This window comes from Populus alba, chromosome 11 (genome assembly GCF_005239225.2).
Source record: "Populus alba chromosome 11, ASM523922v2, whole genome shotgun sequence".
In the NCBI taxonomy this organism is placed as follows: Eukaryota; Viridiplantae; Streptophyta; class Magnoliopsida; order Malpighiales; family Salicaceae; genus Populus; species Populus alba.
Window position 1 is genome coordinate 14,696,222 of NC_133294.1, and position 14,768 is coordinate 14,710,989.

General features: G+C 29.3%; 1 long non-coding RNA gene across 1 annotated transcript; it reads right to left on the bottom strand.

Annotated features, from left to right (window-relative positions):
• Positions 1-9,124: 9,124 nt before the first annotated feature.
• Positions 9,125-13,605, bottom strand: LOC118038360 (uncharacterized). The gene is made up of 2 exons (XR_004685751.2): positions 13,496-13,605; positions 9,125-11,936 (listed from the first exon to the last, which is right to left on the bottom strand). It is a non-coding gene; the product is annotated as an uncharacterized lncRNA (long non-coding RNA).
• Between the last annotated feature and the right edge of the window lie 1,163 nt (positions 13,606-14,768).

A 14,768-nucleotide genomic window follows, 5' to 3' on the forward strand; every position in this document is an offset into this window, starting at 1 on the left:
AAACCACATAGCAGTTTGAGGGGAAGGAGAGAGAAAAGAAGAAGGAAAAAACAAAAGGTTCACCAACGATAAACCGTCCACCCCCCTCTGACACGCGTTGCATTGAGAAGAAAAGAATGTGGTGGCACTTCCAATGACGGTAGAAGGGTAGTTTTGACAGCCGAGAGGTGTCACATGTACCACTCGAAATGCGAGGACGCCTCTTACACACTAGCACATCATTCCACACGTTAGCAACTTTTCAGATTTTAATATTATTTAATTTATATTAAAAGACCATAATTATGACTTATTACTAAACCTTTTCCTTCCTTTTAGTTGATTTTTTTTAATTTCATCATTTTAATATTGGATTGATTGTGAATTCGGTTTCATAATTAATTTTGATTTGTTTTATATGAGGTTATTCATGTAAAAACCTGGTTATAATCCAACCTGACCAAAAATAAAAAGAAGATATCTTTATTTTTAATTCGGGAATAAAAATGGGTTGGAATAAAAAATAAAATAAATGTATGAGATGGATGGAATTGAACAAAAAAAAAAGTAGTAAGGCATCAATTAATTAAGAAGAAAAGGATATGGGCAAATTGGGAAAACATTAAACTAAATGGGGTCGACGTGAATTTTTTTAAAAAAATGGCTATAAATGCCCAATTTTCTTCCTTTTAGTTGATTTTTTTTATTTTATCATTTAATATTGAATTGATTGCAAATTCGGTTTCATAATTAATTTTGGTTTCCGTTATATGAGGTTATTCATGTAAAAACCTAGTTATAATCCAACCTGACCGAAAATAAAAAGAAGATATCTTTATTTTTAATTCAGGAATAAAAATGGGTTGGAATAATAAATAAATAAATAAATGTATGAGATGGATGGAATTGAACAAAAGAAAAGTAGTAAGGCATCAATTAATTGAGAAGAAAAGGCATGGGCAAATTGGGAAGACATTAAACTAAATGGGGTCCATGTGAAAAAAATTTAAAAATGACTATAAATGCCCAATTTTCTTCTCTTGGTTGAAAGTTTTGAAGCTAAAAGAAAATGGGAGAATTTTGTAATATTTCTTTCAAATTCTTGTCAGATTCACTCAGAAATGATAGAAATTAAGTGTAATTAAGGAAGTTAAGATATGTTTAGGGATCAAAATAGGTGATTAAAGGATTATAGAGTTATTTTAAAGAGAGAGAAAATATCAAAAGCTAGGGTTTACGAAGAAGGAGAAGAGAACTTGGGGTTTTCTTGCTTTTCTTCCTTGAACATTCTTCTAATGAGGTAATGGGCCTACTTTTTTGTAATTAATTGTTTTAATTTCATGATTTGATGAAGAAATGCAATTATTTATATTATGTAAAATTAGGGATTTGTGTCGTGGATTATGTAATAATGCAATTTATGGCTTCTTAATGATTATAAGCATGTGTTAAGATTGCGTAATAAGTTAATTTTTTTAAAAAAAATAGAATAAACAAGCCCTTTTTCTTTAGTGCTCGCTTTTGGCTAAGAGGATAAAATGTAAAAGAAATTAGAGAAATAACATAATTGATTAAAATTATGTTGAATATCATATGTATAAATGTAAATGAAGAGAACTAATAAGAAATACGTGCGCGCGCATACACATAAAAAAGGATGCTTTCATACCCTCTTTATTGGTTTTCGACCAAGACTATAATAAAGGGAAGGGTTGAGCTTTGGCCTTGATTGAGGGAAACATGTTTATTTAGGAATAATTGGCATGTTCTAAAACGATAGTGATAATGATCTTAATAATAATAATAATAACAACGACAACGATAACGTGAAGAATCAAGAAAAGAGATTTTAACCCCTTACGAATAAGGAATTTAGCTAAGCACGTTGTAGAACATTGAGTAGGTCGAATTAAAAAATACATGAATCATATTGAGTTATGTTAATTTTAAATTGAAAATTTTATATGGGAGATAAAATTGATTCTTATGGTGAATTATTGGTTAGTGATTCATTAATCTTGGTAATATAGATAAGGTTGTGGAGTTACACTAGTAGTAGGGGACCACATTACGCACATAAGTATCAGATAGATGTTCAACACCTTGAAGTAATTTATTAATTTATTTCAATAATTCTATATGGAAATTCTTTTAATTGTAATTTTAGCGTAAAATTATGAAATAAAAAGGATAGAAATAATGTCATGTTGAATGGATGTGTTCAAAGATTATTTCTTGGTTAATGAAAATAATATCATATTGAATGGGCGTGTTAAAAAATTATTTATTGGTTAATAAAAATAATGTCTTTACTAAGCATAATATAGTTTTGTTTTATACCAAATTAAAAATATTTATTTTTTTTAAAAAAAAAAATTTATGCTTGTTGTGAACTAATTTGTTTTAAAATTTTGTTCTATGTAATATTATAAAGCTAACTCTACAAAAAAACAATTAAAAATGGGAAGTTGATATCATGATTGAGTTGTGAAGTTCAATATGATGGGATGAACATTGTGATTATTATTTGCAGGTTGAGAAATTCTTTGAGTTAATTACTTGGTATTAAAAATACAAATGAGACTATCAAAATTTTATTATAAGAAAAATCACATCGAATAAAATCGACACATGTATACACACACACACATACATATCTTTTGGGGTTGTTACAATCCAAGTTCTATTGATTGATTAACTCGGGTAGTTTTTTATATTATTTTTTAATTTTATTTCTTAATATTAAGTTAATTTAGAATTAAATTATATAATTTATTTATTTTTAGCTATTCTAATTTTATGATTTAAGTTAATTTGATTTAACTGAACTCATTTTAATTTTTTGTCTTTTGTTAGAAGGATGTATATTTAACAAATTATCCCGTATGAAGACTGTACAGTTTATATACGCTAGTATTTTAGTAATTTAATCACTTAAGAGTTAAGAAAGGCTGCCATCATCAGCCTGGATCCACTAAACAAAACCATGCTATTACTTTTTAGTTATATGATTTTATTAATTATTTTTTTATTTTTAATTTAAATTATTTTTTAATATTTTTAAATCATTTTAATATATTAATATCTAAATAAAATAAAAATATATTATTTGAATAATTCTCCAAACACAAAACACTATAAAAACACAATTCTTATTATATTCTCAGTCATCCTCTCAAATCAAAAGTATGAATCACGCATGGAATCGGTCCTATGAGGGGCCAAAAGTATTTGACTTTTCAAACTCCTTTTTCTTTTCTTTTTTTCTCTTTTGAAAAACTAGTCATCTATCCACAGTCTTGCGTGGAGATTTGTAATATAAAATTTTTAGTTTTTAATTATTTTTAAGTTCAAGATATTTTTATAATTTTTAATTATGTGTTTAAAAGAAATTATTAACAAATCTTGTATTCATAGGAATTAATGTTTAGCCTATATCTTGTATAATTTTTATAGCGCTTTATTTGTTTTTAATCGGTATCATTATTTATTTTTTTTTTTATTCATTGAAATTGAATTTAAAAAATTTCTATCGTGAAACTAAAACTAAAAGATAATAATTTTTTTTAAAAAAACTATATAATATACTACATTTACTCCATGCACAACAAATTTAAAATTATAATTATTTTTTAAATGAATACTATTGCTTCATTTAATTTCATGATTTTATTAAGAAAAGGGGTTTTTTATTGAGAAATAATACATAAGTTAACTCCCATACTATTATAAACTTTTGAAAAACTCGAAGGACCTTGATATAATAAGTTAATCTAGCTAACCCTGTTTTTTTTTTACATTACAAAAGTGTTTTTAAAAAAAATTAAATTTTTTTTACTTCAAATTAATATATTTTATATATATTTTCAAATCATTTTAATGCGCTGATATTAAAAATAATTTTTTAAAAATAAAAAATATATCATTTTAATAAATTTTCAAATAAAAAATATTTTAAAAAACAACCACAACCATATTTTATTGATTTTCTTTGATTTTACTTTTTAATGAAAAAATATTCAATATGAATAGTAAACAAAAACTTATGGTATGAGCTTTATAGTGTTTTAAAAAGAATTTAAAATATATTTAAGCCAAGAAATTGTGATTCAAAGTATTTAGTTGAATGTTTTTTTTTCCTTGTATATTCTCTTTTTTCCCGGTCATCAGAATTTGGAGTTGTAAAAATTAATGAAATCGATCGATTTGGGTTTGAATCTTTTAGTTAAATACAATTCCTCGCAATTGTCTGTAGAAAATATAGTTAGATTATGACTTTCGGGCTTGAGCTCAGAGCTCAGAGCCCATTAGTAGGTTTGAACTGAGGAAAAACAAAAATTTATTTTCCCCCTCGAACGTCACATAAAGAAAAGAATTCATGTAGCTGTAATTATTATTATTTTTTCCCCGATAATAAGAGGTATTTTTAGACTAATTTGTTTATCAACTGTTAAGTCTTTTTTCTAGGTTAATTTTAAGGGCGCACCTCTCATATTATCCTAATATATATATAGAGAAATTTAATTAATTTTATTAATTTGAATCCAGAAAACCAAAGCATAGAATATATCTTTTTAATTACCAAACCAGCCTATTAACGTTAGCTAAACTTAGGTTATTACTATATATATGTTTGTTTCACTTCCAATTGCTTATTTTAAAGTCATTTGTTTTTTACGTAACTTTTATTTTGCTGAGAAAAGGTGTTGTTCGTTTTATAATTTATTAGGAATTTAGAAATAAATTTATTATATATATATATATATATATATATATATATATATTTTTGTTTTCCTAACATCAGCTACTGATTTGCCAATCAGGAGGAATAGTTCATCTCCATTCTTATCCTTCTTCTTTTCTACTCGCTCAACTTTTTCTTTCTTTTTATTTTTCTGTTTTAAAAAAATTATCATTTTACATTGTTTTTATTTAAGATTTAACTTAATGATTAGTTTTAAATGTGTATATATAACTATCTCGTAATATCAAGGAAAGATTTTAATGCTCAATTAATGCTCAGTTTGAAAAAACAAAATACGTTGATATAAAACAATTAAATCTTAAAAGACTAAAATCAAAGTTAATTGCCCATTAAAAAGTGTGGTAGCTTCTGTTTTTGGATGCTTTTTAAAAATATTTTTTATTTAAAAATACATCAAAATAAAATTTTTTATTTTTTATTTTTTTATATCAACACTTCAAAATAATTAAAAACTCAATTTTTTTTTTTTTAAAAATGTTTTTTAAAAATACACATAAACACAATTACAAATGCAGTGCTGAACAGGACCAAAACAAATAAGGTGTGCTGAAGACAAAGGGTAGGTCAAATTAGTTGACACGTGCATCACATGTCAATATGTGGAGGAAACCACCAAGTTCTAGTGTTGATGGTGACAAACAAGGCTGCAGTGGTTGTTCTCATGGTTGGAGGCTAGGTTATTGACGGTGCTAGGTTATCGGTGTCGTTGATGATGGTGGTTTGGCGAACTACAAGGAAGAGATGAGAGGGACACTTTTTGTAAAGGGTCTATCTATATTTACACTCCTATTTATTCTTGTCTTTTTATTTTCTCAAACCTTCTCCCATCCTCTACTCTCTCTCTTTATATATATATATATCTTTTCAATTTACTTGTTCATCTTTATCCCTTAGTTGCTTGGAGAGGGCCCCAGAATTTTAGGTTTATTTTGGGCCGTCTTTTCTTGCATGATTATTGTTACACGCACTAAAAAAATTTTCTTTGATTTTTTTTTATTTTGATCTTTTTCAATTTTTTAATTTTTAAAATTTCATCACTATGAAAACGGTAAGTGAAAGGGTTGAAAATCATAAAATGATTGAGAATTGGTTAAATTTAAACAAAAATATATTTTTAATTTTTCTTTGTGTTTTTTGAATTTTCTTTAAAAATATGATGAAAACTAGATCAAAATCGAGTTATGATATAATAAATATTTTTTTGCCAAGTTTTTTACCACCAGCTAGGTGGTTGGAAAATTAAATCAAGGGTTCTTTTTACCTAAAAATTTATTTTTTAACCTATTTCACCAAAAAATACATAATAAACATTCTTATAAAGTCAATAAATCAATTTCTCAACTAAAAAAAAAACGGTTAAATTGGTTCAAAGACACAAAATCAAACTAGAAAAAAAAAAAATTCTCTCAAACCTAATTTATTTTTTCCAACAAGATAAAGATCTAAAAATACCTATACAAAACTCCTCTCATAAAATGAAATTCTTTGATATCAAGATTGATTACTTTTAATGCTAGAATGTGATCAACTGATAATGTTTCTTTTTTTTCTAACACGTTTTTCTCTTCTCTCTCAAGCACATTGAGTAAAAAAAAATGAACAAAATAAATTTTTGGATCACAATTAAAATTTTAAAAATAAAGGGATTGAATTGGAGGAAAAAGTAAAACAAGTGAACTAAAAAATATTTTTTAAAAAATGAAGTTGAAATTGACTACGTTCTATGTTTTATATTATATTGTGGTTTTTTTTTTGTTTTTGTTTTATCTTTCTACCACAATTTTAAATTTTATTGTATAAAATTTGATCACAGAAGAATTTAATTAAAATTTAAAGATAAAAATAGAAAGAAAAAAAAAGGAGGTGAAGGTTTCATATGAACGGTCCACATCCCTATTTTTAAATATATTTATTAACTCTAGCTCATAGTTAATTTCATGCAATCACACGAAAGTCTAGATATTGATACGCGTGGGTAAGAAAGCGGAAAGGCAATGAAGAAGAGAAGCACGACTTCTTTTCCCACTTGTGGATAAAAAGATTGGAAACATATGCAGGTAAGCCTTCAGTTTTTTATACTGTTGTTTTTTAAAATATTTTTTATTAAAAAATATTAAAATATTTTTTATTTTTAATAGTTATATCTTAAAATAATTTAAAAATATCAAAAAATTTAATTTATTTAAAATACAAAACCAACAATCACTTATTTTTAAAATATTTTCTTCTTCACCCATAATTTTTTCCTCTCCATTTAAACCAAATTTAGGTACACCCCTCAATATATTTTCAAATTCGAAGATATTATAAAGTGGTGTAACGCACCCTGCATGTGCAAAAAAAAAATTATGCTTTATTGATAAATTCTCTATAAGTCGAAATTCGACCACACAATGGAAATATCATTGTATTTTCTGCATCATATTCTATGCAAAATAGGGTTTTTTTTTTTTTTTTCCTTGCTGATGGTTATGTCTTACTAACATGACACTGATAATAATTAAATTCTCCACTAATAATAGAGTAATCACTATAAGCCGCGATGACTAGTAATATTTTCACTAATCAATTATTATATAATTTTTCATGTTCTAAGATGAGCTAATACAAATAAAGTTTATAAATATTATGAATCACTACGTAAATATGAAGGAATCTATCAATAAAATATTGGTCTAGGTATTAAAATACTATTATATTCCTATAAGAATGAGAATATAAGTTTGATTTTCAAAAAGCGCACTTATTGAGAGAGTCAGTCACGAACCCTGAACGGGACTAATCTCACCCTTTAAAATAGTATGAAAATACCCATGTAAGAACAAAAAAAAAACATAAAGGAATCTAAAACTCAACAATTTTTAGTGTTCTTCAATTCATTCTTACCTATATTTATTTTTCTCTTATACTTATTGACTTATTGTATTAAATGTTAATTTGCAATATTATTATAAAATAAATAATACTTTAGTTTTATTTCATTGATTAGGATTTGTTTATATATATTTAAACATTTTATTCCAATGATGGGAAACACCTTTTATTTTTCATGTTACATTTTTTCTTCACTTAATTAATTGATTTTTCAATGGACATCAACTTGTTTTTGATGGAACAACCAATTCATTTTACAAATTAGACATTTTAAAGATTAATTTCTATACAATTAGACATTTAAAATAAATTCATTTTTTGAAGAATTATTTTTCATAAACTTGATTACATTTTAACAAACAAACAGTTCAAAAACTATATATCTCAAGCCTCAATATATATAGTACATGTTAGAAAACAAATTTCATACTATTAAATAATCCCAACAAGCGATTACAAGTTTACAGCAACACGAAGTTCAAATCCCTCCATTGCAAACCAAAAAGAAAAAACGAAGCAAATTAAAATGAAGAAATTAATGAATTGTCAAATGGACCTGTATAGAGCCTAGAACCAATGCTAGCTAGAATGATTTTCAAGTGTGGGGCTAACATGTTTTGTCAAGAATGACAGAAGATCCATATTTCTTTCATATCTCGACCAGTCTCTTAGAAAAAGAGAAGCGAAGTTGACATGAGAGGAGGAGAGATGGCCAGCCCTTACCTCCATTATCAAGATTCCTTCGGACGGTTCCTCGAGAGGCGTGTGCTTCTTTCATGCCTTAAGCGGGTCCCAAGAGCCCCACAGTCGACCACGAGCCATGCTGATCTTCTCTTCAACCATTATTGGTGCACTTCTCCTCCGTCTATAAATGGAGCAGGCGGGGCTCGGAGACATAGCAATTCATACAAGCTAAGCAAAGAACAACTTCGTATTTAGTTCATCCATCTGCTTCATCAATCAATCACCATGTCTAGCACCTGCGACAACTGCGACTGCGCTGACAAGACCCAGTGTGTGTAAGTGTTCGTCTTTTGCAAACTTGATTGAGCAGCTCTTGCTTGTTTATGGTACTTTGATTTATGTTGTGATTGTCCTAGCTACATAGACTATAGTTGGTTCACCTTCTTGCATGGCTTTCGTGCATCTGTTTGTGAAGGTTGTCATCTTTCACTAATCTATATATCAATCAATGGTCTTATATTCTGTTCATCGAGTCTTGATGCTCATGGTCCATGTATATTTAGTGCTCCTCTCTCACGCCACGCAACTTGTGATTATTTGGCAGCAAGAAGGGAAGCAGCTACACTGCTGGCATCGTTGAGACTGAGAAGAGGTACGTTTTGCAATTCAAAATATCTGCACGAAAGATGAACACATAAATAATTAGCATGTTTAAAACTTAATAATACGCACTAATAACAAAGATGGCTAACATGGGGATACGATACTGATGTATGGAGGTCTGATTTTTTTGCAGCTATGTCTCCACTGGAGCCATGGAGGTTCCAGCAACCGAGAACGATGGCAAGTGCAAGTGCGGCGCTAACTGCACTTGCACTACCTGCACATGCGGTCATTAAGCACATGAACCGTCATGTGTGTGGCGTAGGGAGTCGACTAATAATGTAATTTGTGTCCTTCTGCTATAGTACTTGTGGAAGGAAAAAAAGAAGGTGATAGTGAGTGTCTTATGGTCGTGTCTTCTTCTTCTTCAATGTTATGTAAGGGCCATGTCCATGGCCTTGTGTGTGGTTTAATGGAATATTATTGATGTAGTACTCTGCCTCTTCACAACTAAATCAGGTAAGGTTACTGTCTGAAGTCGTTTAGATCAACTTTGTTGCGTCCCATCCTGATACGTTGCTTTTCAGCCATTGGATCCCCTTACGATAATTGATAAACTTAAACAAAGATCAGTCAGTGCCAATAACCATCATGAGACAAGCTCAGAACAATATCTAGCATCATTTATTATGGAATATAAAGAAAGAAACATACATAAATTGAAGACTTCAATAGTAAATTAAGGAAAACGCACATCAGAGAAAGAACTTGTCAAACCACATGTAAAGACAAGAATAGAGCATCGACAAAGAGATTAGGCGCGCGCGCACAATATTATCAAGGTCTCATCCATGCATTTTGGCTATTTTCAATTGTTTAGTGCAGGTGCATGAACAAGAATGATTGAACAGATGAAATGGTCAAGATCAAAGTTGCTTGTCTTTTCTAGCTTTATTCCACACATTTGTCATATGAAATTCCAAAAACATGCGTTCTTTGCTCCAAATTATATTGTTAGATTATCAACTCAAGCATATGTAACAGTCCCCAGTGATGAAGCCCGCAGAACGAGCTACAGGGCTGATAGTTTTAAATCATTTACCATGCAATTCATTCAGTTCTGTTCTTTCTTTGCCAACTAATGTGTAGGCCAACTAGTGTTCTAAGTTCAAAGATTGTTCTGCATATTGATTAGGTTCACAGAGAACCTCACAAATATCGAATTCTTTCTTAAATTGGTAGATGGACCGGAAATTTGAGAATACACAACAAGTCGTTTGTTTAGTAACAGAAGAAAAGAACCTTAGAGAATGTGTTGTTTGTGTTTATAGAGCTTGAAGAAGATGACCACTTAGAAGAGGATGAAGATTCACATTACTTACCTTAGGGTTTAAGGTTGTCTATCCATGCAAAGGTAGTGATTACTATGCTGGACTACCTAGAGATACAGTTCTACAGTAACAATGGCCACTGTAAAAGCTGTCTATGTTCTAGGTTTTGTGAACTATATATTATTGATGGGTCTAAAGTAACAATGGGCCACTGCAAAAGCTGTCAAGTTCTAGGTTTTGTGGATTGTATATTATTGGTGACAATAATAAGATCAATCTTTAGATGAGACGTGATCAAAAAACGTGTCTTTGTCCATGTGATTAGTGATGAGCAAACCAGGCTTGACCCGAGAGAATACACCTAGAACTGAACAATTGGTTTCGGTATGTCTGATTAGTCTAAGATGAGTCCACAGTGAATCACAAGAAGCCTTCTACTCAAAGAGTGTTATTTTATTAGGCTATATGGATATTACGGGTCCAATTTGGAGATGTGTATGAGTTTATTAGGTCAACGAGGCTTGAAGAGGGCTTATAAGATGATACAGAAAAGGAAGAAAAAAAGGAGAATCCATCTCTGAACTGAATGATAATTGGTATAGGAAGCAATGAACGAAAAGTAATTTCAAAAGATGAACTCGGAAAAGGATATAAAGAACGTTAAACATGGAGAATCTGTTCTCGATATCAACAAAGAAGATAGAACTAGCTTGGCATGCAATGATTAGCAGTTGCAAAAGATGATCTGAGAAGCAACAGGAGAGGTTGTCTTGATACATTGTCGAACTTTGACATTCTAATCAACATTGTTGCCCACGAAGTTATCATCTCTGACTTGCTTCTGAGCCATTACATCTCCTCTCGAAGAGTACACTTCAGGGGAGGCGTGATGGCTCAGAAGAAACAGCGAGGATAATTCAGATAGTTATAAAGTTGATTAGAACATCTAACCTGGGCAATGCATCTCAGATAATAACCTTTCCCAGATCTTTTCAGCTCATCTTTGGCAACTGCTACCTGTAAGGATAACCTATGGACAAGTGAGGATAAGCTCGCATCAGCTCAATGTGAAAGTCTATAACGATCATCAGAAGTTCAGAGCAATACATAATAATGGAATTTAAATAAGGAAACATGAATGGGAGAGTCGATGGCATGTGAGGAATCCCTTGCACATAAAGAGGAACAACTTTTCTCTTCCTGTAAAATCACAGGTACAAACACGAATCAAATAACAGACTAGGAGAAGAGACAAACACAATATCAACCCCATCCAAGTATTCTAGTCATTTTCAATTGTCATTCTGTAAGGAAAAGAAATCATCATTCATGAAGCTAGAAATGCTTGCAAAGTTGAGAAGGTCAAGAAAAGCTGTGTTTTCTAGCTTTATTCCTCACATTTGGTATGTGTAATTCTATATTCCAAAATGGTATTGATTTATGAACTAAACCGTATCTACCAAACTCAAATGTTAAAGCCCTCAGCACGAAGGCACTGTCGATGAGCATCGATCCATTTTGCACAAGCAGCTTCACCATGCTCCACAATGCATTCATCCCTTAGTTTCTTAGTTTCAGGGCAAGCACAGCAGATCTTCTTCTTTGGCTTTGATTCTTGACCAGATGTTGTAATTAGTGACACCTGGCTTACAGCTGAGGAAGGGGAAGCATTTTGCAAAGGTAGCCCACTCATCACAAATCTGCAGAAAACACAAATACTGTAAAGAAGGAAAGAGGGCATAGAGAAAGTAATGAAGAAAATCAATTTGAAGTAGAGCATCAGCTTCCGAGAGAGAGGGAAGGCAGAGTGAAATTGGTGTGTGTGGCAGGGGGGAGGGGGTCGAAAATATATGTTCAGATGGAGGGCAAATATTTCAAACATTATCAATTTTCTCTCTTTTTGCCAATTAATGTCTTTGCCGCTTGGGTTCCTTGTTCAGTATAGTGTCTGATGAATCAACTCACTAAAACAATTCAGATTTTTTGTTCATGTGCTCTATTGCATGGCTGGTCTCCAACATATGAGATTTACTCGTATCATAATTTGTTTTCCTGTATAAAAATCACTAACCATCCCTCTAATGCAGCTCGTAGCACAAGTGATTCAGAATTATATATGACTCCGTCAAAGACTTTGAGTCATTGCCCATACATAAAGTTGCTTGCTAAGCCAGAAATTTAAACTCGATTAAGTACACTGCATGGTAATCAACAAGATGAAAAGGCTATTTTTGCTCGTTTTCCCATTTCCCGCATAAAATTTGGCCACAAAACTCTCAGTATTCTATTCAGTCAAACTAATGAAACTAATTTAGAAACAGTCATGAGAAACAATGTACACAAAAGTTTAATAAAAATGAACTCATATGTCAAGTATTGGACCAAATGTCTTTTATTTGTATCAGAACTTTAATTGACCAGTTCATGGGAAAAAGACCACCACTCTAAGAGATACCTCATTTCTTTCTAAATCAAGGAAGCAACTTGACTCAACTAAGCTTCTCAATTACACAATTGAATAAAGCTGTATAACATGAATGTTTTGTAACGAATGGAACACAGACAGACACAGATACTAAATAGCCCAAAAGTTGAATGAAATCACTTCCCTTGCAACTGTATCTGTTCGTGAACTTTTCATTACCATATTTTCATGTTACATAGCAGTAGTCTGTGCAATTTACTACTGAATTGTCAACAAGGATATCATTCCCAACCAGTCATGATTAACTATCCACCACTTCCCAAATCAGTAACTTCAACTAACTTGATAAAAAGAAAGAAGACAATTCATTCGCCTCAAGTAAAAATCCAACTTTTTTCTCTTAAAATCCCTGCTTGATTATCCATTTAATTGCAGTGAATGATCGAGTCTGTTATGTTCTCAGTTTCCTGACTTTGTAGAAAAATATATTATCTTCTTTGAAACTGAACCTACACGCTGGAATTTTAACAAAAAAAAACCCCCCAAGAAACAAAAATCAATTCATGGCACTACAAATTTGCAATCTCGACTCAAAATCAACCACAAGAGAAACCCATTTGAGCTTTCCCTTTTACACAAAGCAATTAGAATTAAAGAAAAAACAAAAATAAACAACAATTCTGAAAAGAAAAAAGAAATTGCCCAAATAATGGGGAAAAAAAACAAAAAAAAAACAAAACATCAAACCTCAAGAGACCATCCACAACTTAAGAGACAATAAAGTGACAGGAACATACGGAAACACAGAGAGAGCTAAAGAGAAAAATAAGTTACCGTTAGAATTGCTGCAGACTGAAGTGAAAGATTAAGATGCTGGGGGCTTTGTAGGGTAGGGTTGATGTTGTCGCTGAAAGCTAGAAAGTAGAAATTTCAAAGAAAAATAATGAGAGAACGGGTCCTTCACAAACTAGAAGCTGTTGGGTTCGTGGGCCAGGCCTTCGTGGCCCAATAATAGCCATGACTTTTTTTTTAAGTGAGAACAAATATAATTTCATGTTGTTTTTCCATAGTAATTAAATTTAAATTTTGTTTTATTTCTATTTAAAAAAATTAAATGATAAATCGATTTTGTTTAGAAAAAAAATATAATTTAAATTTTAAACAATATTTTGTGATTACAGCAAAAGTTATTTTTAAAGTATTTTTTTATTTAAAAAATATATTAAAATAACTTTTTTATTTTTAAAAATTTATTTTTAATATAGCTTGATTTAAAAATATAAAAATTTAATTAAAAATAAAATACAATAAAAAATTATTAAAAATTTTTATTAACATAAAAAATAAATTGAATAAGGTTACGTTTGTTTGCTAGAAAGTTTTTTTTTTAAGTGGTTTTCTTTAAAAGTGAATTCCTGAAAAATGAATTATTTTTTTATGTTTGGTAATGTCATGGAAAATAAGTTAGAAAATAATTTTCAATGTTTGGTCATGTCATAAAAAATAAGTTAGAAAATTACGTATTGATGTTTTATTGTTTTTCAAGTTTATTAAAATAATAAGAAACAAATCTTTCAAATTAAAAAGTTGAATAAGAATAAAATTAAAAAATATATAATTTCATAAATTATCTCAAATAAAATAAATTAAAATTAAAATAATAGAGATCAAATTTAACAGATTAAAAAATTGAAAGATGATGAAATTAAAATAATAATAATAATAATTTTATAAATTATTTCAAATAAAATAAGTAACAATTAAAAGAATGAGAACTAAATTTCATAGATAAAAAATTTCAATTAAAAAAATAATAAGAGAAAAGCAAATAACAATCATAAAAATAAAAACTAAAGTTAACATAAAAATCAAATTTTAAAGAATGAAATAAAAAAATATTCAAAATAAAATATATATGGCGATCAAAAATTTAAGGATTAAATTGAATATAATTAATAAATAATATAAAATTTTTAAATTTTTCATAATTTCTAAAAAATATTTTTTTGTTTATGAAAACTAAGTTAATATTTTTTATTGAAAAATATTTTTTATTAATCAAGAAAGTTTGAAAAATTATTTTGAGAAAATTATTTTTCAACGAGTC